Source organism: Ambystoma mexicanum, chromosome 10 (genome assembly GCF_040938575.1).
Source record: "Ambystoma mexicanum isolate Mex_15411 chromosome 10, UKY_AmexF1_1, whole genome shotgun sequence".
Taxonomy (NCBI): Eukaryota; Metazoa; Chordata; class Amphibia; order Caudata; family Ambystomatidae; genus Ambystoma; species Ambystoma mexicanum.
The window spans coordinates 81,052,245-81,064,362 of NC_090932.1; positions in this window are offsets into that span (position 1 = coordinate 81,052,245).

A 12,118-nucleotide genomic window follows, 5' to 3' on the forward strand; every position below is an offset into this window, starting at 1 on the left:
GCATAACAGGCACTTCACAAGACAACAGAGATCATAGGGGCATAGAGCAGCCAGCATAGCATAACAGGCACTTCACAAGACAACAGAGATCATAGGGGCATAGAGCAGCCAGCGTAGCAAAACAGGCACATCAGAGATCATAGGGCAGCCAGCATAGCATAACAGACACAAGACATCAGAGATCATAGAGCAGCCAGCATAGCACAACCGGCACAAGACATCAGAGATCATAGAGCAGAACCATAGCATAAAAGACACATTACAAGACATCAGAGATCATAGACCAGCGAGCATAGCATAACAGGAACAAGACATCAGAAATCATAGGGCATAGAGCCGCGAGTATAGCATAACAGGCACTTCACGGGACATCAGAGATCATAGGGCATAGAGCAGCAAGCATAGCATAACAGGCACTTCACAGGACATCAGAGATCATAGGGCATACAGCAGCCAGCATAGCATAACAGGCACAAGACATCAGAGATCACAGAGCAGAGAGCAGGACCATAGCACAACAGGCACATCATAAGACATCAGAGATCATAAGGCATAGAGCAGCCAGCATAGCATAACAGGCACTTCACTGGACACCAGAGATCATAGGGCATAGAGCAGCCAGTATAGCATAACAGGCACTTCACAAGACATCAGAGATCATAGGCATAGAACAGCCAGCATAGCACAACAGGCACATCACAAGACATCAGAGATCAGAGGGCAGCCTGCATAGCATAACAGTCACAAGACACCAGAGATTATGGGGCATAGAGCAAGGGGCATAATGTAGTATGCATGTCGCATGCATCAGGAAGCATCAGACTCTTCCACAGATATACAGCATGATGTGAGAGCAAAACATAAAGCATAACATGCACATCACAGCATGAAAGGGCATAGGGGATAGAGCAAAAGAATAGCATAACAGACACAAGACATCAGAGATCATAGGGCATAGAGCAGCAAGCATAGACTAACAGACACTTCACAAGACCTCAGAGATTATAGGGCATAGATCAGACAGCATAGAATAACAGGCACTTCACAAGACATCAGCGATCATAAAGTAGCAAACATAGCATAACAGGCACATCACAGATCATAGGGCATAGAGCAGCCAGCATAGCATAACTGGAACATCAAAAGACATCAAATATCATAGGGCATAGAGCAGGAACCATAGCAATACAGGCACATCACAAGACATCAGAGATCATAGGGCGTAGAGCAGCCAGCATAGCATAACAGGCACTTCATAAGACAACAGAGATCATAGGGGCATAGAGCAGCCAGCATAGCATAACAGGCACTTCACAAGACAACAGAGATCATAGGGGCATAGAGCAGCCAGCGTAGCAAAACAGGCACATCAGAGATCATAGGGCAGCCAGCATAGCATAACAGGCACAAGACATCAGAGATAATAGAGCAGCCAGCATAGCACAACCGGCACAAGACATCAGAGATCATAGAGCAGAACCATAGCATAAAAGACACATTACAAGACATCAGAGATCATAGACCAGCGAGCATAGCATAACAGGAACAAGACATCAGAAATCATAGGGCAGAGAGCCGCAAGCATAGCATAACAGGCACTTCACAGGACATCAGAGATCATAGGGCATAGAGCAGCAAGCATATCGTAACAGGCACTTCACAGGACATCAGAGATCATAGGGCATACAGCAGCCAGCATAGCATAACAGGCACAAGACATCAGAGATCACAGAGCAGAGAGCAGGGCCATAGCACAACAGGCACATCATAAGACATCAGAGATCATAAGGCATAGAGCAGCCAGCATAGCATAACAGGCACTTCACAGGACACCAGAGATCATAGGGCATAGAGCAGCCAGTATAGCATAACAGGCACTTCACAAGACATCAGAGATCATAGGGCATAGAATAGCCAGCATAGCACAACAGGCACATCACAAGACATCAGAGATCATAGGGCAGCCTGCATAGCATAACAGTCACAAGACACCAGAGATTATGGGGCATAGAGCAAGGGGCATAATGTAGTATGCACGTCGCATGCATCATGAAGCATCAGACTCTTCCACAGATATACAGCATGATGTGAGAGCAAAACATAAAGCATAACATGCATATCACAGCAGGAAAGGGCATAGGGGATAGAGCAAAATAATAGCATAACAGACACAAGACATCAGAGATCATAGGGCATAGAGCAGCAAGCTTAGACTAACAGGCACTTCACAAGACCTCAGAGATTATAGGGCATAGATCAGACAGCATAGCATAACAGGCACTTCACAAGACATCAGCGATCATAAAGTAGAAAACATAGCATAACAGGCACATCACAGATCATAGGGCATAGAGCAGCCAGCATAACATAACTGGAACAGCAAAAGACATCAAATATCATAGGGCATAAAGCAGGAACCATAGCATTACAGGCACATCACAAGACATCAGAGATCATAGGGCGTAGAGCAGCCAGCATAGCATAACAGGCACTTCATAAGACTCCAGAGATCATAGAGCATAGAGCAGCAAGCATAGCATAACAGCCACTTCACAAGACATCAGAGATCATAGAGCAGCGAGCATAGTATAACAGGCACATCAGAAGACATCAGAGATCATAGGGTATAGAGCAGCCAGTATAGCTTAACAGGCACATCACAAGAATTCAGAGATCACAGGGCATAGAGCAGGCAGCAAAGCATAACTGGCACATCACAAAACATCATAGATCATAGGGCATAGAGTAGCAAGCAAAGCATAACAGGCACATCACAAGACAGCATAGGGCATAGAGCTGCGAGCATTGCATTACAGGCAAATCAAAACACATTAAAGAGCATAGGGCCTAGAGCAGGCAGCATAGCATAACAAGCACATCCCAAGACATCAGTGATCATTGAGCAGCCAGCATGGCATAACAGGCACATCACAAGACATCAGAGATCACAGGACATAGAGCAGCGAGCATAGCATAACAGGCACATCACAAGACATCAGAGGTCATAGAGCATAGAACAGCCAGCATAGCATAACAGGCACAACACAGGACAACATAGATCATAGAGCAGCCAGCATAGCAGAACAGGCACATCACAAGACATCAGAGATCATAGGGCATATAGCAGCCAGCATAGCATAACAGGCACATCACAAGACATCTTATGTCATAGAGCATAGAGCAGCCAGCATAGCATAACAGGCAGACCACAAGACATCGGAGATCACAGAGCAGTCAGCATAGCATAACAGGCACATCACAAGACATCAGAGATCATAGGGCATATAGCAGCCAGCATAGCATAACAGGCACTTCACAAGACATCAGAGGTCATAGAGCAGCCAGCATAGCATAACAGGCACATCACAAGACATCAGATGTCATAGGGCATAGAGCAACCAACATGGAATAACAGGCACTTCACGAGATATCAGAGGTCATAGAGCAGCAAGCATAGCATAACATGCACATCAAAAGACCTGAGAGATCATAAGGCATAGAGACGCCAGCATAGCATAACAGGCACTTCACAGGACACCAGAGATCATAGGGCATAGAATAGGAACATCAGAGATCATAGAGCAGCCAGCATAGCATAACAGGCAAATCACAAGACATCAAAGGTCATAGGGCATAGAACAGCCAGCATAGCCTAACAGGCACATCACAAGACATCAGAGATCATAGAGCAGCCAACATAGCATGACAGGCACACCACAAGACATCGGAGATCATAGAGCAGTCAGCATAGTTTAACAGGCAAATCACAAGGCATCAGAAATCATAGGGCATAGAGCAACCAACATGTCATAACAGGCACTTCACAAGACAGCAGACATAATAGGGCATAGCGCAGCGAGCATGGCATAACAGACACATCAAAAGATATCCGTGATCATAGGGCATAGAGTAGCCAGCGTAGAATAGCTGGCACATCACAAGACATCAGAGATCATAGGGCATAGAGCAGCAAGCATAGCATAACATGCTCATCACAAGACATCTGTGATCATAGGGCATAGAGCAGCCAGCAGAGCATAGCTGGCACATCAAAAGACATCAGAGATCATATGGCATCGAGCAGCCAGCATAGCATAGCTAGCAAATCACAAGACATCAGAGATCACACGGCATAGAGCAGCGAGCATAGCATAACTGGCACATCACAAGACAACAAATATCACAGGGCATAGAGCAGCGGACATAGCATAACAGGCACATCACAAGACATCAGAGGTCATAGAGCATAGAGCAGCCAGCATAGCATACCAGGCACATCACAAGACATCGTAGATCATAGAGCAGCCAGCATAGCATAAAAGGCACATCACAAGACATCAGAAATCATTGGACATAGAGCAACCAACATGGCATAACAGGCACTTCACAAGACATCAGAGATAATAGGGCATAGCGCAGCGAGCATGGCAGAACTGGCACATCACAAGACATCAAATATCACAGAGCATTGAGCAACACACATAGCATAACATGCACATCACAAGACTTCAAATACCATAGGGCACAGAGCAGCGAATATAGCATAACTGGCACACCAAAGGACAACAAATATCACAGGGCATAGAGCAGTAAACATAGCATAATATGCACATCACAAGACATCAGAGATCATAGGGCATGGAGCAGCAAGTATATCATAATTGGCACATCACAAGACATCACATTTCATAGGGCATAGAACAGGGATCATAGCATAACAGACACATCACAAGGCATCAAGATCATAGGGCATAGAGCAGCAAGCATAGCATAACTGGCACATCATAAAACATCAGAGATCATAGGGCATAGATCAGGAAGCATAGCAAAATGGCACATCGCAAGACATTAAATATCATAGGGCACAGAACAGGGCCATAGCATAGCAGGCACATCACGAGGCATCAGAGATCATAGGGCATAGAGCAGCGAGCATAGCATAACTGGCACATCATAAAACATCAGCGATCATAGGGCATAGATCAGGAAGCATAGCAAATGGGCACATCGCAAGACATCAAATATCATAGGGCATACAGCAGCGAGCATAGCATAACTGGGACATCAGAAGACATCAAATATTATAAGGCACAGAACAGGGACCATAGCATAGCAGGCACATCACAAGGCATCAGAGATCATAGGGCATAGGACAGCCGGCATAGCATAACAGGCACATGACATCAGAGGTCATAGGGCATAGAGCAGCCAGCATAGCCTAACAGGCACATCACAAGACATCAGAGATCATAGAGCATAGAGCAGCCAGCATAGCATAACAGCCACTTCACAAGACATCAGAGAGCCTAGAGCAGCCAGCATAGCGTAACAGGCACACCACAAGACATCGGAGATCATAGAGCAATCAGCATAGTATAACACGCAAATCACAAGACATCAGAAATCACAGGGCATAGAGCAACCAACATGGCATAGCAGGCACTTCACAAGACATCAGACATAATAGGGCATAGCACAGCAAGCATGGCATAACAGGCACATCAAAAGATATCCGTGATCATAGGGCATAGAGTAGTCAGCGTAGAATAGCTGGCACATCACAAGACATCCGAGATCATAGGGCATAGATCAGCCAGCATAGCATAACATGCACATCACAAGACATCTGTGGTCAAAGGGCATAGAGCAGCCAGCATAGCATACCTGGCACATCACAAAACATCAGAGATCAAAGGGCATAGAGCAGCCAGCATAGCATAGCTAGCAAATCACAAGACATCAGAGATCATATGGCATAGAGCAGTGAGCATAGCATATCTGGCACATCACAAGACAATAAATATCACAGGGCATAGAGCAGCAAACATAGCATAACAGGCACATCACAAGACATCAGAGGTCACAGGGCATAGAGCAGCCAGCATAGCATACCAGGCACATCACAAGACATCGGCGATCATAGAGGAGCCAGCATAGCATAAAAGGCACATCACAAGACATCAGAAATCATAGGGCATAGAGCAACCAACAAGGCATAACAGGCACATCACAAGGAATAAGAAATCATAGGGCATAGAGCAACCAACATGGCATAACAGGCACTTCACAAGACATCAGAGATAATAGCGCATAGTGCAGCGAGCATGGCATAACAGGCACATCACAAGACATTTGTGATCATAGGGCATAGATTAGCCAGCATAGCATAGCTGGCACATCACAAGACATCAGAGACCATAGGGCATAGAGCAGCCAGCATAGCATAGCTGGCAAATCACAAGGCATCAGAGATCATACGGCATAGAGCAGCGAGCATTGCATAACTGGCACATCACAAGACAACAAATATCACAGGGCATTGAGCAACACACATAGCATAACATGCACATCACAAGACTTCAAATACCATAGGGCACAGAGTAGCGAATATAGCATAACTGGCACACCACAAGACAACAAATATCAAAGGGCATAGAGCGTAAACATAGCATAATATGCAAATCACAAGACATCAGAGATCATAGGGCATAGAATCCAAGCATAGCATAACAGGAACATCACAAGACATCAGAGATCATCGGGCATAGAGCAGGAAGCATAGCAAACGGGCACATCGCAAGACATCAAATATTTTAGGGCATACAGCAGCGAGCATAGCATAACTGGGACATCAGAAGACATCAAATATCATAGGGCACATAACAGGGACCATAGCATAGCAGGCACATCACGAGGCATCAGAGCTCATAGGGCATATAGCAGCCGGCATAGCATAACAGGCACATCACAAGACATCAGAGGTCATAGGGCATAGAGCAGCCAGCATAGCCTAACAGGCACATCACAAGACATCAGAGATCATAGAGCATAGAGCAGCCAGCATAGCATAACAGCCACTTCACAAGACATCAGAGAGCCTAGAGCAGCCAGCATAGTATAACACGCAAATCACAAGACATCAGAAATCACAGGGCATAGATAAACCAACATGGCATAGCAGGCACTTCACAAGACATCAGACATAATAGGGCATAGCACAGCGAGCATGGCATAACAGGCACATCAAAAGATATCCGTGATCATAGGGCATAGAGTAGCCAGCGTAGAATAGCTGGCACATCACAAGACATCCGAGATCATAGAGCATAGATCAGCCAGCATAGCATAACATGCACATCACAAGACATCTGTGGTCAAAGGGCATAGAGCAGCCAGCATAGCATAGCTGGCACATCACAAAACATCAGAGATCAAAGGGCATAGAGCAGTCAGCATAGCATAGCTAGCAAATCACAAGACATCAGAGATCATATGGCATAGAGCAGTGAGCATAGCATATCTGGCACATCACAAGACAACAAATATCACAGGGCATAGAGCAGCACACATAGCATAACAGGCACATCACAAGACATCAGAGGTCATAGGGCATAGAGCAGCCAGCATAGCATACCAGGCACATCACAAGACAGCAGCGATCATAGAGCAGCCAGCATAGCATAAAAGGCACATCACAAGACATCAGAAATCATAGGGCATAGAGCAACCAACATGGCCTAACAGGCACATCACAAGAAATAAGAAATCATAGGGCATAGAGCAACCAACATGGCATAACAGGCACTTCACAAGACATCAGAGATAATAGCGCATAGTGCAGCGAGCATGGCATAACAGGCACATCACAAGACATTTGTGATCATAGGGCATAGAGTAGCCAGCATAGCATAGCTGGCACATCACACGACATCAGAGACCATAGGGCATAGAGCAGCCAGCATAGCATAGCTGGCAAATCGCAAGGCATCAGAGATCATACGGCATAGAGCAGCAAGCATTGCATAACTGGCACATCACAAGACAACAAATATCACAGGGCATTGAGCAACACACATAGCATAACATGCACATCACAAGACTTCAAATACCATAGGGCACAGAGTAGCGAATATAGCATAACTGGCACACCACAAGACAACAAATATCACAGGGCATAGAGCAGTAAACATAGCATAATATGCAAATCACAAGACATCAGAGATCATAGGGCATAGAATCCAAGCATAGCATAACAAGGAACATCACAAGACATCAGAGATCATCGGGCATAGAGCAGGAAGCATAGCATAACTGCCACATCATGAGACATCAGAGATCATCGGGCATAGAGCAGGAAGCATAGCAAACGGGCACATCGCAAGACATCAAATATCATAGGGCATACAGCAGCGAGCATAGCATAACTGGGACATCAGAAGACATCAAATATCATAGGGCACATAACAGGGACCATAGCATAGCAGGCACATCACAAGACATCAGAGATCATAGGGCATAAAGCAGCAAGCATAGCATAACAGGCCTTTCACAAGACATCAGAGATAATGGGGCATAGCGCAGCGAGAATGGCATAACAGGCACATCAGAAGACATTTGTGATCATAGGGCATAGAGTAGCCAGCATAGCATAGCTGGTACATCAGAAGACATCAGAGATCATAGGGCACAGAGCAGCCAGCATGGCATAGCTGGCACATCACAAGACATCAGAGGTCATATGGCATAGAGCAGTGAGCATAGCATAACTGGCACATCACAAGTCAACAAATATCACAGGGCATTGAGCAACACACAGAGCATAACATGCACATCCCACGATTTCTAATAACATAGGGCACATAGCAGCGAGTATAGCATAACTGGCACACCACAAGACAACAAATATCACAGGGCATATAGCAGTAAACATAGCATAATATCCACATCACAAGACATCAGAGATCATAGGGCATAGAATTGCAAGCATAGCTAACAAATACATTACAAGACATCAGAGATCATAGGGCATGGAGCAGGGACCATAGCATAACAGACACATCACAATGCATCAGAGATCATTGGGGCAAGGAGCGGCCAGCATAGCATAACAGACACATCACAAGGCATCAAGGTCATAGGGCATGGAGCAGCAAGCATAGCATAACATGCCCTGTGCACGCATTGGCCAACACAAGACAGGGCTTCAGATATACAACATGGTGTGTGGGCAAAAGGTATAGTGGAACTTGCACATCATGGCATTGGATAGTATAAGGAACAGAGCAAGGAGCATATCTTGACATACACTTAAAGCATCAGAGATCAGGGGGAAAGAGCAAGGGGCATCCTTTCACACCTGAACAGATGCCATGGGCGATAGAGAAAGGAGCACAGTATAGCATACATTTCATTACAAACAGAGGTCAATGGTGATAGAATAAGGAGCATAGTATAATTTACACTTCACAAACAATCAGAGGTCATGGGTGATAGAGTAAGTATCATAGCATAGCATACACTTCACAAACAATAAAAGGTCATGGGTGATAGTAAGGAGCATAGTATAGCATACACTTCACAGACAATCAGAGGTCATGGGTGATAGAGTAAGGAGCATAGTATAGCATACACTTCACAAACAATCAGAGGTCATGGATGATAGAGTAAGGAGCATAGTAAAGCATACACTGCACAAACAATCAGAGGTCATGGGTGATAGAGTAAGGAGCATAGTATAGCATACACTTCATTACAAACAGAGGTCATGGGTGATAGAATAAGGAGCATAGTATAAGTTACACTTCACAAACAATCAGAGGTCATGGGTGATAGGGTAAGGAGCATAGCATAGCATACACTTCACAAACAATCAGAGGTCATGGGTGATAGTAAGGAGCATAGTATAGCATATACTTCACAGACAATCAGAGGTCATGGGTGATAGAGTAAGGTGCATAGTATAGCATACACTTCACAAACAAACAGAGGTCATGGATGATACAGTAAGGAGCACAGTATAGCATACACTTCACAAACAATCAGAGGTCATGGTGATAGAATAAGGAGCATAGTATAACATACACTTCACAGACAATCAGAGGTCATGGATGATAGAGTAAGGAGCATAGTATAACTTACACTTCACAAACAATCAGAGGTCATGGGTGATAGAGTAATGAGCATAGTATAGGATACACTTCACAAGAAATCAGAGGTCATGGGTGCTAGAGTAAGGAGCATATTATAGCATACACTTCATTACAAACAGAGGTCATTGGTGATAGAATAAGGATCATAGTATAGCATACACTTCACAAACAATCAGAGGTCATGGGTGATAGAGTAAGGAGCATAGTATAGCATACACTTCACAAACAATCTGAAGTCATGGGTGATAGAGTAAGGAGCAAAGTATGGCATACACTTCACAAACAAACAGAGGTCATGGGTAATAGAATAAGGAGCATAGCATAACATACACTTAACAATCAGAGGTCACGGGTGATAGAGCAATGAGCATAGCATGAATGATAATAATAATTATAATTAGCTTTTTATCTAGTGCTTTAATCTAAAGCCCTTTGCATAGGACATATTTACATACAGTGCTATTATTACCCAATCGGATTTAGTACTGCATGACCTACACTTCACAAAGCATCAGACATCATGGGGGATAGAGCAATGGACATGGCATAGCAATCTCTTCACAAAGCATCAGAAGTCACAGGTGATAGAGTAAGGTGCATAGTATAGCATACACTTCACAAAGCATCAGAGGCCATGTGGGATAGAGTAATGAGCATAGCATAACATACACTTCACATGCATACGGGAACATCAGACAGAGCTACATATATACAACCTGTAGTGGGAACAAAGGTCATGACATACTCTGCTCATTGAAAGGTATCAGCGAACCTGGTACACAGCAGCAAAGCACCAGAGTCCTGGTGACAGACCTCAAGACCATTGCAGAGCAGAGTTGCTGCTCCACAGAGGCGACTAACCAAGGGAACCTCAGAGAATGAATATGTCTCACTTAAAACAGACGGGCCGTGATATCGTATGTTACCCGCGACTTATTCTGAGCCAATGTTCCTTCTTAGGCATTTCAAACTAAAAATGAAAGGCCATTTTAGCAGCAAATGTTATAGGAGTCAAAGGGCATCATCACGAGTTGGGTGGTAAGCCTTAAAAGTGTCTTTAATGGAATTAGCACCGCCAATACCGCTCTGATGGATCATGAGCCGGCGCAAATACCGCTGATTGTAAAACAGCCAGTGCTATTACAGCCGGCGCAATTACAGCCTGCGGAATCTGCACCGATTCCAAGTAATGCAATCACTGTTGCATCACAAGTCCCTGCACAGCAGTTCTAGTGCTGAAATACAGTGCTAATTCTGCCAAACACACAGCACAATGAGCCCCAGCCTCCAGGTGGAGGTTAATGAATACAAGTGGCAGAAATGAAGCCACAGTTGATTCCAATCCACTCAAGAGGGTATCAGGTAACACTGTCCCCATACATAATGTTTCCATACATATTTCCGCTGTGAAAAGCCATTGGCAACATTATATACGGGGACATTATGTATGGGGACAGGTTGCAGGGATGTCTCCTGCTCCCCTTCTGAAAGGAAAAAATAATCAGGCTTTGCAGGGGTGTCCCCCGCATGTTCAATATAATAATGTCTCTGCAAAAAACAGCAACTTTATTGTCAGGAGACATTTTTGCGGGGACATTATTGCATGGAGCCCTCAAAAGGGCTACATAAGGCACACACCTTCCCCAAACACAGTTTCCAACACCATGTTGCCACTGTGAGACGGGACATGCAGCTGCTCATGCTGTTCCAGGAAGTACAGAGACAGGATAACCGGCCCAGGTCACAGGGTACACAGGGGAGGAATAGGAGGAGGAGAGTCCAAGCAAGGCATATACCAATACTCAGGGTCAGGCCCTCACCGTGGACCCTCACTAACAGTCAGTTGGTCACCCTGTTCTGCCTCAACAGGGAAACAATAAATGAGCTGCTCACTGCAATCCAGGGCGACATAGAGAGCAGGAGCAACACCCGGACAGCTGTGCCCCCACTGCTCAAGCTAGTGTCTGTCGTACAATTTGTAGGAACCAGCAACTTCCAGCACTTTTTGGCCATGATGCATGGCATTGCACAGCCAAAAGTATGTGCAGTGTTACTCCAGATTCTGGTTGCACTCCTGCAGCATGACTCACGTCACATCTCACTACCAACCACCCCAGCAGACAGGTGCACGCCATGAAGGTACAGTTCTATGTCGTTGCACGAATACCAAATGTAATCGCAGCCTTGGA